The following is a 22,583-nucleotide window of genomic DNA, read 5'->3' as shown; positions in this document are numbered from 1 at the left end:
TGAAATGTTAGGTCAGATTGGACAAAACCCGAACTATCTAAGAAATGATGCTTTCTGTGATGAAGTAACTTCCCACACATTTATATGAATATGGTGTGGTGTGGGCTCGGGCACTACAGATGTGTGTGAACAATTTGTATGTGGACAATAAGTTGAAAATGTGGGTCTCACGGGGAGCGTGCCAGAGAGAAGTCCCTGCATTCGCACTATCCTCTGTGTACTCGATGGCTCAGTTGGATAGAGCGTCTGCCATGTAAGCAGCTACAAAAGTCTGGATTTCTATATAATTTCATCCCTCACATTTGGACAAGTTACTCGGCACAACATTCTCATTTAGTGTTCGGGAAACCTTGGCAATTTTCGGGAAAATGTCAATGTCAGGCAGTGAAAAGATGAATGTGTAGAATGCTCTCATGACAGTCAGCTCTGTTGAATATCTTTTATCCTCACGTAAGCAGCAACATGAATCCTTTATCTGGGCCAGTTTGTGCAATTCTTCGTCCCTCAACTTCTTCCCCTTCAGACAAATGTGATCTTCGTGCAGGATAGTGCATCAATGCAGGAGGGGGGGGGGGGGTGGCGGGAGAGGGAGGGGGGCCGTGACATCTTCTAGACATTATACAGCCATGAAGTATAAAGTTTTTTTTACAAAATGTTTTGAGTTGTGTCCCAGTTTTTCTTTTTTTTTTTACTGCATTTGGAAAACCACGGAAGTTTCATGTGAACACCCGTACTACTACGGCATGCTTACAGGGGCATCGCCGCAATGGGACAAAGAAAAATAGACTTCAGTCGCAGGCCACGTGCATCATGTGCGGCAGTAAATCAGGCGCAAAAGGAACTGCAAATTAGGTCTTCCATACTAACACAAGGAAACTCAGTATGCGGAAATAGACCTTAGCAAGCATCAAAACACTTGCTCATGACACTGTTTAGCGTCCGCTTCAATCCTGAAAGCTTTAAGCAGCATTTTCACCATCTGAAATGGTCTTAACTACCCCAAGCGAATGCGGTGAAGAGGGAGCAAGACTATATCATTCTTTCTCTCTCTCTCTCTCTCTCTCTCTCTCTCTCTCTCTCTCTCTCTGTCTGTCTGTCTGTCTGTGTGTGATCTTTTGAGTCAGATGTTCGCTGCAGAGTCTCGTGAAGCATGGAAAACAATTTATTACTCGCTAGTATGAAAACTGCGTTAGCAATCATGTCTTATACTCAACTTTCAGCCGCTAGGATAATACTGTCACAATATACAACACACTACTGAAAGTGCTGTAGGCTTTTTCTTTTTTACCTACTTCCTTTTTGGTGCTATTTATTCACATAATTTTTTAGGGCACAGGTGTCCTGATGGTTTGTGTACAAATACACTTCCCTTGGCTTTTGCTTAGCTTGAGCGTCTTCCTCGCGAACAATTTAGGGTCAACTTAAGAACGGGATACAACTCGTCGTCTTTGACCAATGACGTCATATTTCAGTCACTGATATTAGTTTATTTTCGAGCGGTAGCTAATTAATCGGTTATTTTCTGTGGCAAAGCGTCTTAGTCGTAAATAAAAATAAATGAATAGTTATGAAGAGATATATATTGTGTATACTTTTTGTCGTTATATTAATTTTAAATCATTTGTGTATACATTTTGAATTATAAATTTGTCTGACAGTGAGTCGTTCCAATTGCTGTATACGATATCAGTCATGTGAACATAAGTACCTTAAAACGAATCAATTCTTTAAGCGACTAGAAACACACAAAGGAAATGGGCTAACATGTAAATTATGTGAAAACGGAGGTCATCTATTAGTTTCAAATCTTGCCGGTGACGAATTAAAGCCCTTGACAATCGTTGTTGAATGATAAACAATGTTTAAAGTCACTAAGTCATGAAAGCTATTTGGTGTTTCAACCGGCTAAAAAATATTGTTTGTGTAATATTACCTCCGTATCCAATATAGCCTTCTGAAATCTAAGTGATATCACAGTTACGCTTCCTTCTTGAGAATTTAGTACTTATGTTTGTGAGGTCGTGAGAACCCACGGCTCGTCAGCTGATAAGAATAGGACGAGGAATTCCGCCTTTACAAGACACCTTTTTAGTTTTGTTTTATCCAGACATGTTTTAGCACTTTTTGTGATATCTTCAGTGTTTTTTTTATTTTCTTACTGTACAATTGTTATTACAGGTTAATATTTAGCGAAACCTTTGGTACATAATATTTACAATTGTGAACGAATAATTGTTGTAAATATTATACATCATTTGTTCGTAGTTCACAACTGAGATGTATATTAACGACCTGATGCACTGTGCTTTGTTTATAACATTATGTCTATATTTATACACAATCTGAAACTTCTCATCTGCAAACAACAAAACGTAATTTTTATTTACAAACGGAAATGAGTAATCTCACGTCTTGTGTGTAACTTACGTCTTCGATGTTTTAGTGTTTTATGTTGTTGGCGAGGTGAACAGGTTGATTTCGTGACCTATGGTCGCTTGAGAACGCACTCTCTCCGGTTTTTCGAAACATGGGCAGAGTTTTCGCAACCATTACATGATGTTGTGGCTGTGTAGTATTCATTTGCTTCGTAACGTGTTCAGCTGGGTGAGGCGCGCAAGATTGAAGTGTATTTGGCGCTTGGTTTGTGTGAGTGTGCGTGTGCGCGTGTGTGTTCAGGACTGGAGAGAGAGAGAGAGAGAGAGAGAGAGAGAGAGAGAGAGAGAGAGAGAGAGAATGGGTGTTTTTTTCCCCCCTCATGAGTAGTTTTGATGTGGGTGTTATTTTTATAGTTCTTCAATTGCGACAAAGAGGGTTTTATTGCACAGTGATGTGTATTCATTTAGTACTTTCTTTCCCTGGGCTATTGATTTTTGAATGTGATAGTTTTCTTCTATAACTGATTTTCTGGTATAAGCTGCTACTAGTTTTAAGGATGTGTGAGTCAGTTTCAATGGTTGTTGGGTGGTGATTGTGTGCTATCAGGTGATCTGCGAATGTCTGGTGTGAGCTACTGCATTTCAGTGCTCAGACGTTCTGTATACCTGGTTCTCAAATTCCTGCACGTCTGACCCAGATATACAGATTGACAGCAGTTGAAAGTTAAGTTGGTATACAGTATATCTGATTGGCTGTATTTGTCAGTGTTGGTGGTAATTCTTCCACGTCTGCTTTGTATTGTGTTTTAGGTTCTATATGCTATGTTGAGTCCAACACTTACTGTTTTTTAATTTAACTCCTAAGATGTTAATGTGTTTTGCTGAAGATGGGGCCCTTGACAGCTTGGTATTTTTATTCCATTCGGTGGACCATCTTCAGCTATTCAGGTCACTAAAATCCAAAGCACCTGATAGCTGCGTATTTCTTCAGCTATCATATGCAGTGTTCCGAAAATATATATTGGTATGTGTAAGAGTGCCCATCACTTTGTGGTGGCTATACGAAACACTGACGTGTCCATGCATAACTTTTCCCCCCCACATCAAACAGTTTCTTTGGTGTAATAAAATTACTGTGATAATACAGAGACCGATAAATAAATGGTGCTTAAAGTACTATTAATTTATACTACTATCATTCAGAGTACAATTACCACAATAAACGTCGGAATTTCGGGCAAATGAAAGTAGTATTTATCGCAGTAAAAAAACACAAAAAAGACCAACACATTCCTGAGGAAAAGTAGCACGGTTCTGCAATGGCAGTAGCTGGTTCGGCTCGTCGCAAGAACATGTCTCAGCTAGCTCGTGTCCGCCGGGACTGAATGCAGCGAAGCGTGGGAGGAAAAGAAAGCCTTCGGGCGGTCATTACAAATGAAGAACGGGCTACGACACGTTCTGTACTCCATCAGTGGACTTACAGCAGTTAACAGCGATAAATGTGAGACGATACTGGCACTGAATCAGTTTTATACTACAACTGACACGCTGGAGAACGCCAAGGGATCTGATCGAACGAGGAAATATCCGCCAGCTGCTGATGCAGACCAACTCCAATGACACTGAGTCACAAGGAAAGAGAAATATTAGCCCTTACCGACCTGTCCACGTGTTCTGAGGCCGAATACAAGCTCTGACTGAACAAGGCCGAGGCAGTATAGCTGTTGCTGTGGACTATCCTGACATTCGTATTAACTGACTTACGAAATCACGGAAACGTGGATGGACGCCGACATTTAATATAGCAGAGCCGGAACAGCAAGCTTTAACTGCCTTACGATGAACATCGCGAAATAAACAATTTCTACGCTAAAATTGCGCTTCACACGCACTAAAACCTATGTCGGAGAAAGAATAACTGAAAAGAATGGTCTGCTTGTGGCGCCTGTGTTAGACCCTTATCGCTGTTTTTCATATCAAGATGTGCTGCTACTAGTAATGCTTATCAGTTTTCAATGTTGCCTACAGAAATCGAAAAGTACCAGCAATGAACATAATTTTTGTCTGCCACTCTTGGGGAAAAAAAATATTGCCACCTGAAACACCATGTCACCCTTCCCCCTTTGCTTCTGTTGTGTCCAAATTTGACATCATTATACATGAAGAAATTAACTTCGCATTGACATTTAGACCTAACGCCTCGGCAGAGTACCACAACTACATCTATACTCCGCAAGCCACCTTACGGTTTGTGGTGGAGGGTACTTTGTATACCATCGTCACTTTCTCCTTCTACTGTCGCGGATCAGAACGACTGCTGGTAAACCTCTATGTGGGCTCGAATCTACCTTATTTTACACACATCAAAAAAAGTTTTGCATCATCCCGGTTCCCAAGAACTACAGAAGAAAGACGTTTACTGTGGATATTTTATCACAGACACAATCCCTTTGACTGTTCAGAGATGATACTAAACCCGCCCAAAGACGTAAACAGCCATGCACGAGCAGCGCCTATTAGACGGAGGGGGTCAGACAACCGATCAATTCCAGTCATTCCACCAGTAAGGACGTACATGGCTCGTGTTGTCTTTAGTACAGCCATACCTAAACGGTCAATACCGCGGTTCGATCGCGTCCGCATTCTTACATTGTGTCAGGAAGGGCTCTCAACAAGGGAAGTGTCCAGGCGTCTCGAAGTGAACCAAACCAACGTTGTTCGGACATGCAAGAGATACAGAGAGACAGGAACTGTTGATGACATGCCTCGTTGAGGCCGCCCAAGGGCTACTACTGCAGTGGATGACCGCTACCTACCGATTATGGCTCGGAGGAAGCCTGACAGCAACGCCACCATGTTGAACAATGCTTTCTGTGCAACTACAGGACATCGTGTTACGACTGAAACTGTACTCAATAGGCTGGATGATGCCCAACTTCACTCCAGACGTCCATGGCGAGGTCCATCTTTGCAACGACGACACCACGCAGCACGGTACAGATGGGCCCAAGAACATATCGAATGGACCGCTCAGGATTGGCATTACGTTCTCTCCACCGATGAGTGTCGCATATGCCTTGAACCAGACAATAGTCGGAGACGTGTTTGGAGGCTGAGCGCCTTAGGCACTGTCCAGCGAGTGCAGCAAGGTGGAGGTTCCCTGCTGTTTTGGGGTGGCATTATGTGGGGCCGACGTACACCGCTGGTGGTCATGGAAAGCGCCGTAAAGGCTGTACGATACGTGAATACCACCCTCCGACCGATAGTGCAACCATATCGGAAGCATATTGGCGAGGCATTCTTCTTTATGGACAATTCCTGCCCCCATCGTGAACTTCTTGTGAATTTACCCTCAGGATAACTACATCGCTCCACCATGTTCTCCAGACATAAACCCTATCGAACATGCCTGAGACATCGAAAAGGGCTGTTTATGGACGACGTGACCCACCAACCACCCAGGTATCTACGCCAAATCGCCCTTGAATTGGGACAATCTGGACCAACAGTGCCTTGATGAACTTGTGGATAGTATGCCGCGATGAATACAGACATGCATCAATGCAAGAGGACGTGCTACTGGGTATTATAGGCACCGGTGAGTACAGCAATTTGGACCACCACCTCTGAAGGTCTCGCGGTGTGGTTTTCATGAACAATAAAAAGGGCGGAAATGATTATTATGTTGATCTCTTTTCCAATTTTTTGTACAGGTTCCGGAACTCTCGGAACCAAGGCGATGCAAAACTTTTTTCGATGTGTGTATCTTCATGGTCTTTTCGCGAGATTCACATAGGAGGAAGCAACATATTGGTTGACTCTTGCAGGAACGTATCTCAGAATTTCAACAGTACACCATACCGCGATTCTCAACTCCTATCCTGCAGGGTTTGCCACTAGAGTCGGTTGAGCATCTCCCTGACGCTTTCGCGCTTCCTAAACGCGCTGTTTCTTTCGATTTTTTATTTCCTGTATCAATCCTTCCCGGTACCGATCACAGACTGACGATCAGTATTCAAGTACTGGTCGAACGAGTGTTTTGTAAGCTACTGCCTTTGTTGATACACAATATTTCTTCATGAAGAATGGCTCTGAGCACTATGGGACTTTAACATATGAGGTCATCAGTCCCCTAGAACTTAGAACTTCTTAAACTTATCTAACCGAAGGACATCACACACATCCATGCCCAAGGCAGGATTCGAACCTGCGACCGTAGCGGTCACGCGGTTCCAGGCTGAAGCCATTAGAACCGCACGGCCACACCGGCCGGCTATTTCTTCATGATTCCTTCAATGATCTCTGTCTTGGTCGCGATTAATTTTATAATTATGCCAATTCAAATCGCTCCGTACGTATACTCCTATGCATTTTACGGAAGTAACTGCTTCCAGTAAGTGTTCTACAATCGTGTAATCATGTCACATTTGTTGATGTTAAACGTCAGCTTCGTGGCTGCGCTGTATACAATAGCATCATCCGTGAAAAGTCACATGGGACTTCCGAAGTTATCTAGCAGGTCATTTAAACATATTATGAAAAGTAATGATCCTGTAAAACTCCCATGGGGTACGTCCAGAGATGCTTCAACGATTTCTGTCCGTTCACGACGACATGAAATTGCCCTGAGAGCCCCTCTTGGGAGAGTTTATTCAGTAAAAGCAGATTCTGGCCGCCTTGCCTTTTGCACATTTGTCGGATACTTTTGGGAAAAACAACACAAATATTAACGAGGGTTATATCACAGTATATATATCTTTTCAAGAGCTTTCGAATGTCATTAAAAAGTGTATGTCTGTTTTTCTTACACAGACTTGCTAAAACCTCTCTGTTGGTTCCAGTGTTAAACAGTATTGCAACAAAATTATGTGCCTCCCGGCCTATTATAATTCGCCGAAAAACTCGCTTCGGTATATTGAATCGTTCAGGAATAAATGGGCTGCAAGTTAAGTTTTAGATGATTCAAGCTAGGTCATAGCACTGTCTTAGGGAGCTTCTGAAATTACTTTCACATCTTCCGTGGATCGTATCTGCTAGATAATCCTGAATACAGTCACAAATCTGACCCAGTTATCGGTAATGATGTAGTTCGCAGGTTAAGGACAGCGCACGACTCTTATCTAATGCCTCCCAGAAGTGAACAACCACGGCATTAACCTGGGCACCGTTGTCTACGGTGCTCTGCAACTTATGGACGAAATTTTAAGAGACTTCTGTTTATGAAATTCACGCAGCTTCCTGCAACAGATTTTTGGTCTCTGTTAAGCTCACATAATGTACGAGCATAAAGTTTGTGCCGTAATTCTGTGTACGTGCATTCAAATGAAAACGAGACAGGTGGAAAAGTAATAGTAAACTAGTATTTCAAAAGCAACTGCCGTAACTTAACATATCCCTTCCACTGTGAGACAAGATGGAAAAATATTTGTGGTTGGTTAGGGAAGCATGATTGTACCAAGGCGTACACCCTTCGCCCGAAGCAAATCAGCAGCCACGAATACCTTTCTCCACGGCTCCAAATATATGGAAATCGCATGGGGAACGATCGAGACTGTAAAGAGAAAATGTAGGTTTACCTCGGCAACATGTGGGGAGAGGAGGGGCCATTCTGTTACGGAATTATGCAGTCCGTCAGCATTCCTGGTCAGTTTTTGCAAGTGTCCTTTTACCATGAGTAGTGAAAGAAAAGGGTCATGACTTTCCCGGAGCTGGCGTGTCTTGTATCGACTACGCCGCCGAAGTTCCACTGGCAAGCCCTTACGAATCCTCCATCCAATCCCGACCTCTCCCCATGCAATTTCCATACTTTTGGGAAAAAAAGACATTCGTGGCAGCCGACTCGCTTCGAACGGAGAGATGCACGTCTGGGTACAATCACGCTTCCGCAGGCAACCGCAAACATTTTTCCATCCGTCTGGTCTCTCAGTGAGAGCAATGTATTAACTGTGTGATGGCGAACAGTTTACTTACTTTTTTCTCCATCTGCTCGTTTTCATTTGGCTGCCCCTTATACAACAGATTGAAACCAGGATATATGCCTGTAATTGTGTACATACATCCGACAGCCCTGCTTGGAAAATGGAAATCGCACGGAAGCCTTAACTTTTCCAGTTTCCTACGATAAGCTGCTAGAAGCAGAGCACGTTAGTGTGCATGATCTGTATAGAATATTACAACGTATCTCACTGGATCCAGATACCTCTCCTCTTCCGAGGGATGTCCTGTCGCTATCACTGCCACTGAAGTGTAACGAGCGCTCAAGTCCCGTAGGCTGTCGTGCTTCCGCCTCCAGCGCAGCTTGACGCAACTGCGCCTGGGCGACAGCCGCAGCCGCAGAGGCAGAAGAGACGGCTGAGCTGGTCCAGGTCTGCCGTTGGGACAGGTCCGGCGGGCACGCGCGCGCTATAAATACTGCGCGCTCAGCCCAGACAAGGACGGCACAACGCGCCGAAGGACGACGCCCAACACCAGCCGGCGTCTCGTCCCTCACAACAGCAGCGCTGATGGACGACCTACGTCACGACTGTCGTTTTATGGCACCCACTACGTGCTCATCACTCCTCTCCACAGTAGAATCTTTACAGTGATCAGTGTTGCGAGGTAAAAGCAATGGCCGTTTTCGACTGCAGGAAACACCACTGACGTGCCAATACATTGCCCAGCACGAGACTGAATGCCGTCTGGAGGTGTTGCGGGCGCGTTTCACAGCAAGGTAAGTGTATAGCAGAGCAGACGCGAATGCAGAATCGATATAGCGACCGTATGTGCTGCAAATTCGGAAATCCACTAACATATGCGGCTCTGGCAAAGAGCAGATTGTTATGGCCCAGCGCCTGAACATAAGCTGTTCGCGAGCTACCATCGTGAGCAGATGGAAAGTGGTTGATGTACTGTGAAACCAGGTGTAGGCAACAAAGTACTGGATGTTCACGCCTCATTACAGAACGCGAGGCCAGGAAGATTCCCCGCTTGGTAATGCAGGATAGGCAGTGATCTGTAGCACATCTGACGGCAGACCCCAATGCAGCTGCCGGTACTAGTGTTTCTGAGCACACTGTTCAACACGAGGATCTGTATCAGACAATACCTACGTGTTCCCATCTAGATCTAACGACGTCGTGAATTATGACTGCAGTGATCACGAGATCAGAGACTGTAACGTGGTTCAATGGAAACGTCTCGCCTTGTCTAAAGAATCACATTTCCTGTTACATCAGGTCGATGGCTGTGTCCAGATAAGACGTTATCCAAGCGAATGGCTGCTCGAAACATCCACCGCGCCACTAACAGAGGCCAGTGGGAGCAGTATTGTGCTTTTGCTGAGGTGGTGGTGGAGGGGAGGGGCGACATTCACCTAGGCTTCCATGACCTCTGGTACTTATCAAAGGGAACGCACCGTGGCAGCTATGGACCACATTTAATGCAGACCACCTGCATCTCTTCATGCTTGACGTCTTTCCAACGGCGATGGCATCTTCTAGCACGATATTTGTCTGCATCGCAAGGCCTGAATCATGCTACAGTAGTATGTCAACCGTGACAGGGAAGTCACGTTGATGCTTCGGCCACCAAATTCGTATGATCTGAACCCGATTGAACACATCTGGGACGCCACTGGGGCGTCACCTCTGCGTCCAGAAACTGTTCGTTCGTAATTTAAGGGAGTTGTGTGACCTATCGGCATACATCTGGTGCTACATACCGCTGGGAAACCACCACAGACTTCCGAATCCTTGCCACGCTGAATCTCTGTGAGCCGTGTGTCGGCTCTCAACATATATCGCGCTGTTAATATTGTTCTGAGTCCTTCCATTCCATCGTTAATTGATTCTTTCATATTTATTGTTATGCTGCGTACGATTCTGTTGAAATTCCCCTCTGGTGGCGTGTCTGGTCTTATCGATCTTCGAGTCGTTGCTTCCTGTTAGCCTTGTGTAAGGGAATAAGATCTTTGGAGGGGATGGCCGGTTGGTTGCCTAGCGGTGACGAGTCGGTCGGTCTGCTTTTAAAATCGGGAATTAGAGAATGTCGTACGATGAGATCGCGGCGTGACGTGGCGGTGGAGAGTTTGCTGCTGTTCCGGGAAGCCGCGTGGTCTATCCTGGTGGTGAAAGACGTGTGGGACGAGTTGACGGGACAAGGCTGTTGTAAGCTCTTGCTGTGAACACCCGGGGGCAACGGCTGTGGTTCCGAGTCACTACTTGGGGGGAGCGGCAACGGATGTCTTTAAATTGTCCGTCTGGAGGCGGGAATGATGGACTAGTAACTCGCCTAACCTGAGGAGTGGTATTTCGCCGCCGTGGGTGCAGAGAAGACGAGGGCTCCGGTGACAGAGCCCGTGGCTGCGTGACTGTGCCCAGTTGGGTACGCTGGCGACGTGGACACGATCGGGTGTGAGGAACCTTTGCATCGGAGTTCACCTGCTGTTTCTCTGATAAACTGCGAGTTAAGTTGGTTAAAGGTTTAGATGTTAACTGAAGAATTTTGGTTTGTGCAACCAGCGTCTTTTCTGCCTTGTGGCCTCTGCGTTCGGGTTTCCTGTCCCTGTCGCCGGTGTAATTATAGACAGTGATATTTTGACTTCTTATTTGTACTGCCTGGGAGGAAGTGTATTTTTGGGCAGGGATTATGGTTTCTGATTTGATTCCTCCTCCTCCCCTGGCCTCGCGTGAGGTCGATGTGATTGCTGAATGTGAGGCGTTGTGGGTCGGTTAGTCCGCTTCTAGCCTGAGCATCCTTCGGGAGACAATTGCGTCCGCCCTTACACCCGGTCGGTTAATTATTTCTATCCCAGGACATTTTGGTGGTAGGACATGCTATTAAAGTTGCTAGTTATTGTAAAATGTTAAATGGTTGTATTTTACTCTGTTTTTGGCCACTGTTTAAAAAGGTTAAGTTTGCCTTTCATTGTTTTTTTTTAATTACATGGCTTTAAAATTGTTAGTTATTGTAAAAGGTGAATGACTGTATCTTTACTTTGATTGTTTTAATCTACTTGGCATCCTTTGAAAATGCTAGTTCTGCCTCCCTGTTAGCGAGCCCCTGTAATTTAATATCTTGTTGTGCCAAAATTTAAAAGAACTGGCTCCCTACATGTTAGGTAGCGAAACTGTATGCAAATTGGTGTTTTTGTTTCATTACTTGGAAAGTTTTAATTTTGTTATTAAATGCTTTATCAAAGTCTGTTTTAAGTAAAATGGCTTGACTATTAACGGTAAAGTTTTTAATTTCATTACTTGGAAAATTTTGATTTGTTCAAAATGGTTCAAATGGCTCTGAGCACTATGGGACTCAACTGCTGAGGTCATTAGTCCCCTAGAACTTAGAACTAGTTAAACCTAACTAACCTAAGGACATCACAAACATCCATGCCCGAGGCAAGATTCGAACCTGCGACCGTAGCGGTCTTGCAGTTCCAGACTGCAGTGCCTTTAACCGCACGGCCACTTCGGCCGGCTTTGATTTGTTATCAAACGTTTTATCAAAGTCTGCTTTAAGTAAAATGGCTTGGCCGTTAACTGTAAAGTAAATTGTTTTGAAAAGGCACTCACGCCTGCTGGTTTTTTTTCTTTTTTTTTTTGCTGGTCAAGTGGTAAAGAAATGACTTAATGGTTGAAGTAATCAATAAAGAAATTGTAAATTGCAACTCGACAGTAACCAACTAATTTTGGCCCCGTTTCCCAACTGGGGGTTTTCCTTGATTAATCGTAACACCCGTCTCACTCTGCTACATTACTTTTCCAAAGGTCGACCAACACGTTATTAAGCAGATGGGCACGATGTCTTAGCTCATCAGTATAGACGTAATGCCGAAATGTTGACGCAAGAACGACGTACACAGTAATAAGACGCCTAGTTTCCTGACGGACCGTGCTAGCAGTGTAGGGTCATCTGTTTACAAGTGTCAGAGCAGGGAGATAAATTGGCAGATGGCCGTTACGGACTCAAATAGCTGAGAGAGATCATACCTGGTCGCCCATGAAGAAAGAGAGGGACTATTATCATTATTTTATTGTAACATCGCTTGTTCTCAAGAAGCGCAGGAAACCAACGCTGTTCTAGGATGAGCATGGGATGGTTTACAGTGCTTCGCAATACTTGCCACGAGATGTTTGTTGTCTGAAGGGTCAGGGACGCGGGAGGAGGAAAGCACTCTCTGCAAATGCGCAACCGGGGTAGCGAAGTCACATCGACGAACATCGGCGGTCTAATTGTTAGCATTCAAAGTGGGCAAATGTTGGACGTTCAAGCTGTTGGGTCGGTGCCAGTTGACGTGCCTACAAGCCGCTGGGACTTCTCCTGGTTCACACACAGTACTTACAAGAAAGACTTGCAACTGCATTATCCAAACTTATCCATTTCTGCAACTTTCAAAACTTTGCGTCATTTACGATCGTTGTATGCAAACCTGTACAATTTCTTGCCGACTATCACGAAAGATAAAATTTTCTGGGCTATTAGACAGCGTAGCATTCCTTTTCAACTTCTCCTAATTCGACGTTTTGACTCTTCCGCTGTGATCAGAAGTCTTCTGGTGTGCCTACGTAATCGAAGCAGAGTCGCACCCACTTATAAAAGGATGCTTTTTCGATAAACAGTGGAGTCACTGGGTGTAAGTCAGGCTATCATTGGTGGGCTTCGACAATGGGCAGGTGGTGATAGCTGGTAGAGAAAGAGAGGTACGGATTGTTAACCAAAATATTATTACTGTTTTTCTGCCACCGTTGTAGCTTGCTCGTAGTTGCTTATGTTTCTCGCATGCTCTGGCTGATTAGTTACTTCCTTGATAGTAGGAAGCCACGAAGCCGGAAGCCTACAGCCGTCATCTCTATTAAAATTAGACTTAGAGACTTTTCAGCTGTTTCTCAGTTTCCTTCCACGAATATCATATTCTCTGGATATTGTTAAAATCTATATCCTGGTCACAGTAATCCTGGTGGCTTCTCGTTATCAAGGAAGAAACTACCCAAACAAGGCTTCCCCTTAATTTGGACACGGACACGTTCTCAGATAGGGACGTTGCATAGAACATTGAGCGTTTACTTACCGACGGTAAAGTCCACAGATACCGAGGAATTCGAACAACTCGTTAGAAATTGGACTAATGGCAGTTAGGGACTCCGGTACAACTAAATGCGATCAGTTACTGAAAGGCACCGTTTTCTGGATGCAGAGCGAAAGATCTGATATTTCGGCGAACCTACGAGTCTCCATTAACGCATTACACTCAACTAAATTCATACACTATAGCTGACATAATCGTCTTTACAGATTCAGCAACTGTATTTAAAGTTAACAAAATTCTCATTTATTGTTGTGTCTCACTTGCGCATGTAGATCTGAAGATGATCCAGAGTGGTCGAAACATGGAATCTAAACATGAAACTGAGACTGAATAATAAATGAGAATTATCTTAAATTTATTCATACCCTTTGTCAACCACATACCCTTAATACATGAATGTTACTGTTGCTATCGTTTGTTGAATACCGTAATACGATATTTGCTAAATTACAAAAAATGGCTCTGAGCATTATGGGACTCAACTGCTGAGGTCATTAGTCCCCTAGAACTAGTTAAACCTAACTAACCTAAGGACATCACAAACATCCATGCCCGAGGCAGGATTCGAACCTGCGACCGTAGAGGCCTTGCGGTTCCAGACTGCAGCGCCTTTAACCGCAAGGCCACTTCGGCCGGCTGCTAAATTACAAATTGACAATGTGTCAAATATTTCAGTGTTGGTGTTCTTATGGTAACCTTATATATAATTTTGGACGGTCAATTCAAACTACTTTTAAAACACAATATAGTCCAAAGAAGTAAAGTCATAGTCAGGTTCCATTAGAAAATAAAACCGAAATGCAAATTCCACCGACCAAAGTGACATCGCAGTACCCAATGTTCACCGAATGACGCTTTAGTACTTCTAAATTGCTACAAAGATTTATGCCCACGAAAGCATCGTCATCACTATTTTGTTTCAAGCACGCACTTACCAACCGTCAGAAGAGCGAGTAAGATTTCTAGATGATCTCCGGTTTTGGTTTGTGGGACAAACCACCTTACCATCTTCTCTGCGAATGTTACAGCAAGGACTGCTAGCCAGGCTTTAAAAACTGTTTATGACATCATTGAAGTACAAGAGGACTTTGGTACCTTCACAGTATAAGAAATAAAGACAAGGAAAAATAGTACTATAGGCAACGTACACTTATTGAGAAAAGAGGGATAAGCAAATAAGTATATTATGCCGAAAATTAACGCACATGTAACGGTCCGTTGTCGTAGCCAAGAAGGTGGACTATTATACACTACTGGCCATTAAAATTGCTACACCACGAAGATGACGTGCTACAGACGCGAAATTTATCCGACAGGAAGAAGATGCTGTGATATGCAAATGATTACCTTTTCAGGGGATTCACACAAGGTCGGCGCCGGTGGCGACACCTACAACGTGCTGACATGATAAAAGTTTCCAACCGATTTCTCATACACAAACAGCAGTTGACCGGCGTTTCCTGGTGAAACGTTGTGATGCCTCGTGTAAGGAGGAGAAATGCGTACCATCACGTTTCCGACTTTGATGAAAGTCGGATTGTAGCCTATCGCGATTGCGGTTTATCGTTGGTCGAGATCCAATGACTGTTAGCAGAATATGGAATCGGTGGGTTCAGGGGGGTAATACGGAACGCCGTCCTGGATCCCAACGGCCTCGTATCACTAGCAGTCGAGATGACAGGCATCTTATCCGCATGGCTGTAACGGGTCGTGCAGCCACGTCTCGATCCCTGAGTCAATAGGTGGGGACGTTTGCAAGACAACAACCATCTGCACGAACAGTTCGACGTCGTTTGCAGCAGCATGGACTATCAGCTCTGAGACCATAGCTGAGGTTACCCTTGACGCTGCATCACAGCCAGGAGCGCCTGCGATGGTGTACTCAACGACGAACTTGGGTGCACGAATGGCAAAACGCCATTTTTTTCGGATGAATCCAGGTTCTGGATACAGAAAATGTTCGACTGTTGCCCTGGCCAGCACATTCTCCAGATCTCTCACCAACTGAAAACGTCTGGTCAATGGTGGCCGAGCAACTGGCTCGTCACAATACGCCACCCACTACTCTTGATGAACTATGGTATCGTATTGAAGCTGCATGGGCAGCTGTACCTGTACACGCCATCCACGCTCTGTATGACTCAATGCCCAGGCGTATCAAGGCCGTTATTACGGCCAGAGGTGGTTGGTCTGGGTACTGATTTCTCAGGATCTATTTGTGTGAAAGTGTAATCATATGTCAATTCTAGTATAATATATTTGTCCAATGAATACCCGTTTATCATCTGCATTTCTTCTTGGTGTAGCAATTTTAATGGTCAGTGGTGTAAATAAATTACTAGTCCGATCGATCAGTACGACGATGTTACGGAGATGCTCTGTGAGCTTAGATGGGAATTATTGGAGAGAAGACAAACTCAAATTTCTCGCTAAACGTTATTAGAAAGTTTAGAGAGCCGGCATTTGCGATTGACTGCAGAACGCTTCTACTCGCTCGATGTTCATCCCAAGCAGGAAACGTGTGTGTGAGACCTGCACGGAGGTATCACAGGCATTCTTCTTTCCTCGCTCCAGCGAAGGAATGACAAGTAGGGTTACAGAGTACTCTCCGCGGTATACAGTACGGTAGCTTGCCGAGTAAGTACGTAGGTGTAGATATACACTGTGAGGAGCTGCCGTGACGCCTTGGCGCCGAACGTGCGACACTGTCTCCGGAGACAAAGATGCGCAACGAAGTGAGAGCACGACGGAGGTCCGCTACGCACGTGCCGCGCATACCGACGCTACTCACGAGTCTGCAGGAATTCGCGTAGACGCGTCATCGACCGACCTGGAATGCCACCAGCACTCCGTGCCTATCAACGACAGCCCGATATCGAAAGCCCCTAATGCATCGCAAACGGCACTGAGCGCTGTGCTCCTCACGGAGGGCATTAATACTTCTGTCCTCTGCCACCAAATGGGAAACGGCCATTTGTATTAAGTCGCCGTAACATTTCGATAGCGTCCCAAACCACTGTTTACAGCAGTAGCCGATGTAGTTGTTCAGAGTTTTTCGAAAAGCAAGATACGCGCGCATCGCAAAGGTATTCGTCTTTGCAAAATCAGATCAGCAACCACTTAACCCTGCTATTATCTTCGGGTCAATATGACCCGAAAAGAGCTTTTACTTCCACAATTTTTTAACATTTAAAAGGTATTACTCCAAATTTGACTATCGCTAAACAGTTACAGTGAAGATTAGATGGGTAGATCACATAACTAATGAGGAGGTGTTGAATAGGATTGGGGAGAAGAGAAGTTTGTTGCACAGCTTGACTAGAAGAAGGGATCGGTTGGTAGGACATGTTCTGAGGCATCAACGGATCACCAATTTAGTATTGGAGGGCAGCGTGGAGGGTAAAAATCGTAGAGAGAGACCAAGAGATGAGTACACTAAGCAGATTCAGAAGTATGTAGGTTGGAGTAGGTACTGGGAGATGAAGATTGCGCAGGATAGAGTAGCACGGAGAGCTGCATCAAACCAGTCTCAGGACTGAAGACCGCAACAACAACAACAACAACAACAGTTACATTTTATCAACGTCATATGCAGAGGCAGTTCATGTATCTATCGTAGAAATTTCTGTGTGGCTATCATGACAAAAAGAGTTCTTCCCGACGAGCGATTGGAATCTTTAGTAAATGCCTCTGACAACGAGGAGAATATTTCTGAAGAGGAAAAACACGGCAGTGACGACAACATTCATTGTTCATCTGTTTCTGGAAACACTTCAGATATTGATACCAACGATGACAATGTGCAAGCTGGTCAACTGCTTGGGTAAAAAAAAACCACCTTGATCTTGCAATCTCTTCCGCAAACTGGAGCATCTAGTGCAAACATTATGAAACAGACTCCTGGTCCGACAAGATACGCTATTGCCAGAATAAGGATATAAAATCTTTTTTCACATTATGATGAACGATAGTATTCGCACTATTGTGGTGGAAATGATTAAAACTGAGAGTCGAAGAGTTTATGGAGTCAGCTGGAAGGCATTAGATGCAATTACACTTTAAGCCTATAATGGTCTGTTATTACTGGCTGTCGTTTATAAATCATATGCGGAATAACCAATCAGTCTGTGGGATCCAGAAACAGAGCCACCTGTCCTGCCGTAGTGTCGCTGGAACGGTTCTGTTTTATCTCATGTGTGTTAAGTGTCGATGACAAGCCTCATCGAAGATCACGAAGGGTAAATGACACGTTGGCACCTATAAGAGTTCTGTGGGATAAGTGGGTCGAAATACTTTCAAAACCATATAATCCTGCCACAAATGTAACCCTGGGATGAAAAATGGTGGCGTTCTGAGGACGTTGTCCAATTAAACAATATGTACCGAATAAACCCTCAAAATATGGGACAAAAATATGGACGTTACGTGGTAGTGTTACTTCTTATGTACTGAAGATATAAATCTAACCAGGAAAGTTATCTGGAAAAGCACCTGAGAAAAATAAGGTATGAGGGTTGTCATGGATCTGACCCAAGACCTAAAAAGACAAATTATCGCATACGAAAATTTTCTAACAACTTACTGTAACTCAGCCGGGAAATATTTACGGCGATCGCCGATATTTCGGCGGCAGTACACACCGCCATTTTCAAAGCACAAACTTCCCGTAAGTTGTTTGAAAATTGTATACGCCAGGAGAAACTAAGGTCTTACATATGGCAGTATCTACCAACGATATGTGTTAGGCCAAGGACTTCTCAGAATACATCTTACAGTGCTGGAGACGATGAGAAAAAAGTAAGCCTGAACTTTCTAATAATATACTAAGCAAAGAAGATGTCTACAATCCAAAGCTCTTTTGTTACTGAGGATACCATTGTGGTAACTTACGTTTTAAGAAAGAACAAACATGTTATCCTGATGAGCACAACGCGAATAGTGAAGAAATACGTAACAGAGAAGGCAAAAAACCAAAAATGATATTGGCTACAATGTAAGAGGTGAACCAATCGCTGGCCAATGATGATCATCTACAATATTATTGATACTTCTGCCTAGAATAGTTTGATTCTGTGGAGAGAAATAAATACAGGGTGGAAAAGAAATGTTCTTTACAAAGGAAGAACATTTATCAACGACTTTGGAATACTTACATTGAGGCTGGAAAAATTCTGCCACGAAATGAACATCAGCGGCCAATGTCAGAAGAATACAAACGGGAAGTCCATTAACAACAAGCTCCAGGGGTGGCAACCAAAACTGCAAAGGTGCCAGGGGCAAATTGTATCCATCAACTTGTGACAACAAGACACCAATGATGTGTTCAAATTGTAACAAACGCGTTTGTAAAGCTGACGTCAGATACCATTGCTCAAATTGTGGAATTCAAGTAAAACTCTATTCTGTTTCCTGTGATTGTTTATACGCTAAGTTACTCAACTACGCAACAGCTCGCTGAGGGGCCAGAGCTTACATCACTGTTTCGATTATTGGCATGCAACACTAAAAGTTTGTTTATATTGTAACAAACCTACATTTAAAATTATAGTAGTTTTTAACAATATATAGTCATCGTGCTCATTAAATACCATACCGGAACATTATGACCAGAAAAAGCATATCTGCATAGCTTTCTCAAGGAAGGTAGCTGTGTTATGAACATGCCCTCGCACGAACCATTGAACTGTCCAGATGCGGTATTCCGTCAACCTTTGCGTAAATTGATGATCCAAAAAATATTACATGTGATGACACAGGATGCTCACGACGTGTTGTGTCTTACTAAAGTGGAGACAGGCACGATCCCTTAATTTTCCCACACAAGTAAAAACCTATTCTAGAGCCATAATCCAGCTAAGTGGTGTATCATCATCAACACGTCGCGCGCGTTTGATTCTATCTCGTACACGTCTCTCTGTTACATGATAGCGTGCTAGGTGTGAAGCTTCAAAAGCAGGTAAAAATTTTATGCGGCCAACTATTATTTCGAAACACTTTGTGCACAGGTAATAACTTACAGATCGTCGCAATTTTCAAGCAATGAGAACTCGAGAAACAATTCTACGACAGTGATGGAAGGTCACTGGCAGAATATCTGGCAAAAAACTTAAGATTTACACAATTTTCTATCATTGGAAAATGCTCTTTCCGTACTTAAACGCGCAAGGCGTTAGATATGTCAGTGACAAATTTTTAAGGAACTTCTCGCAAAAGGGTCACGAAACCACTAATGGAGTGTTGACCTACCTCCAGTTACGTCGAATCCCATTAAACCTGTTTCTGTCATGGTGAGATAGCGCTGCGGTTTAAATATATTTTTTCCTATCCGGGAGAAGCGAGAATATAGATAGCCACTTCGTGAGGTTTAATTAAATCTCTGGTAAATGGCAGCATGGATTCTTCAAAACGCTCGCGGCAGACTGCATGAACCTTCCTACTCAAACTGAGTTATTTCGTCGCGAACCACATCGCTGTCGACAGAAACACTTATTTTTAACAGGTCTGTAATGTGAGAAACGAATTGGTCCTCTTGTGAACATAAACTCTATTTCAACGACATCTTAAAGGTGTCACTACATGTGATGTACTAAAAGCAAATTGAAAAATACTTTACTTAGTTCAAGGGCAGTAATATGACAACAAGAATTGAATGCTCATAAAGACAAAGACTGTCAAGCATTACCGATTTCGAAAGGAATGTATAGCATCTGGAGCGAATCACCCCATCACGCAACAAGTTGCCCTGTTTATTGTACTTTGAGGAACACGAGATGATTTTGCGCTTGGCACTTTGCTGTAGGGTCACAGATAGCTTCCTACGGTATCACCGCCTTCGGAAGGTCGCAGGAGTTTCGCAGCTGACTTCTGAAGGACGTAACGGAGAAATTTGAGCGTTTTATTGGCAACATCCATCAGAACTTTTTCCATGTGGCTAGACGTTCACCTTAAATTTTTACGCTCACTCTAGCGGCGAACATTACTGCAGTAACATTTACGAAATGGTATCAGATGGTACCTTAAGTCTGAAGGGAAAGTACAAAACACTGTCGAGTCGTTAGCTTTGTACTGTGCACACGGATGCTATCTATGTGCACCACATATTTTGATGTTTACGAAGCGTGACGTGCTTACTAACATCATAACGACCTCGTGTTCAAATACATCATAAATAAGCGATCTGACCTATCCTTTCAGTACTTACATAATTTTGATGCCTTTAAATTTAATAGAAACAATGACAATTCCATGCGGACATAATTCGTTCCTGCAACGAACGACATCTGCACTCATGCACCAAATCATAATAAGGTATGGTATGAGGAATCTTTCACTGCCTAGCATAGCGGTGGCGTTGGTATCATTGGTGGTGATGCAATTTAGTGCCCTCGCTTAGGGAGGGCTATATAACCTCCATTAGAAGGGAAGACGAGTCTCCTGGAGGCAAAAGAAACAAAGGCCTCAGCAGCGCCTAAACATGTCCTTCAAACAGCTTGCCAATCCATTCCCATTCCACTGTAGTACGGAAAGGAAAAAACATAAGGGTTTCGTGTTCCGTCCACGAGGAGTCAGAGACCGAATTTTAAGTATACCAAGGAAGTCATTTTATCGCCACTCTCATAATGGCTCTGAGCACTATGCGACTTAACTTCTAAGGTCATCAGTCGCCTAGAACTTAGAACTAATTAAACCTAACTAACCTAAGGACATCACACACATCCATGCCCGAGGCAGGATTCGAACCTGCGACCGACCGTTGCGGTCGCTCGGCTCCAGACTGTAGCGCCCAGAACCGCACGGCCACTCCGGCCGGCGCCACTCTCATATCTTGCAATTACACTGAGCATTATCTGAGGTGTGGCAGAGACAGAGGTTTCATTGAGGAATTTCTGGCTCTTCGAAGCACACTTCAAAATTGATATCCTCGCGTGTCCTCTAGTTATTCGTGCTTATCATTTAGATTGTAACGTGGGCGTTGCATTTTGATTTTTTTGTTATCGATGTGCACTTCAGAGACAGAGCAAGTCAAGTTACTGTTCGGTCTTGTGGCACCGTTTTTGCCTCTGCGCGGTAGTGTTGCCAACTTGGTGGATTTTCCACTAAAACTGGTGGTTTCTACCCTCCTTTTAGTGGCGAAATATTGCTTCTAGTGGCTGGTGGATTTTATAATGGTTCAGTAGAATTCAGTTCCGTTTACTGAAAATGCGATCTCTCAACTACTAAGCTATTTATATGTTTCGAAATATGTTATTTCTACTTTATTTGATTTCAGAAGTATTTAACTTTTACTGCGAAGACAACACTGATGCATTACAATGTGATATCAAACGAACCATCACACTCTATGGACTACATGCGGGAATTCCCTGTAGAATGAACAGTAGCACCCAGTTATAGTTTATTTCGCGAGCGAAGGCGGCTTGCGCAGGTGCAGGGAGCGCAGCAACAGATTTCAAATAATGGGTGCCCACTTATTTCATTGGCGCTTCGAATAACGAACGAGCGCTTGTTGGCTCACGCAGGGTGCGTCACGTCACATGCGCAGAAAAATTAACTCGACTGTCGTCATTCTTAGTGTGCACTATACAACTGTGATTCTCAGTGTATGGTATTATTTCACTTCATACGTGTATAACTACGCCGAAACGACAATATACGCAAAAGTTTCCGGATTCTTCGCGCAGTAACTATGCAGTCTAAAATTGCTTTTAAGTCAGCGCCCATTGGGAATAAAAAAAAAATAAAAAAGGAGGAAGCAAGCCTTGCATTATTCACAGTCATGCCTACTAGTATACATGTGGTCGACCATTTGGGAGAGGTAATTAATCACAGTCATGAAAAGGATAACGAAAAAATTCAGCTGCACTGAACCAAGTGCACCTCAGTTATAAAAAAAACTCGTTAGCACAGCTTTTCACTGACTTTCTAAAACAAGATTGTAAAGACCAACCATATAGCTTATTAACTGATGAATCTACTGGTATGCTGTACATGAATACTTGGGAGTGATTACAGTTTATTACAGTAAATTACACCAAAAATATTATCTACATACCTTGACGCTGCTGAACTGCACGAGTGTATGCTAAAGCTGTTGTCTCTGTTATAAAGAAGACACGTCAAATATTCGATTTTCGACTTGAATA

The 22,583-nt window shown here is 43.7% G+C and overlaps 1 protein-coding gene and 1 long non-coding RNA gene across 4 annotated transcripts in view; one reads left to right on the top strand and one right to left on the bottom strand.

The window, feature by feature from the left end:
• Window positions 1–22,583, bottom strand: part of LOC126100135 (mucin-19) — a 529,587-nt gene that overhangs the window by 150,125 nt on the left and 356,879 nt on the right. The window lies entirely within an intron of this gene.
• Window positions 8,817–22,583, top strand: part of LOC126100139 (uncharacterized) — a 43,729-nt gene continuing 29,962 nt past the window's right edge. The window contains exon 1 of the long non-coding RNA XR_007522138.1: window positions 8,817–9,087. This is a non-coding gene — a long non-coding RNA (uncharacterized LOC126100139). The remainder of the gene's footprint in view (window positions 9,088–22,583) is intronic.

The sequence above is a fragment of the Schistocerca cancellata genome, chromosome 9, assembly GCF_023864275.1.
Source record: "Schistocerca cancellata isolate TAMUIC-IGC-003103 chromosome 9, iqSchCanc2.1, whole genome shotgun sequence".
Classification (NCBI taxonomy): domain Eukaryota; kingdom Metazoa; phylum Arthropoda; class Insecta; order Orthoptera; family Acrididae; genus Schistocerca; species Schistocerca cancellata.
The sequence above is the reverse complement of the archived record's forward strand: the minus strand, read 5'-3'. Positions and strand labels throughout refer to the sequence as shown.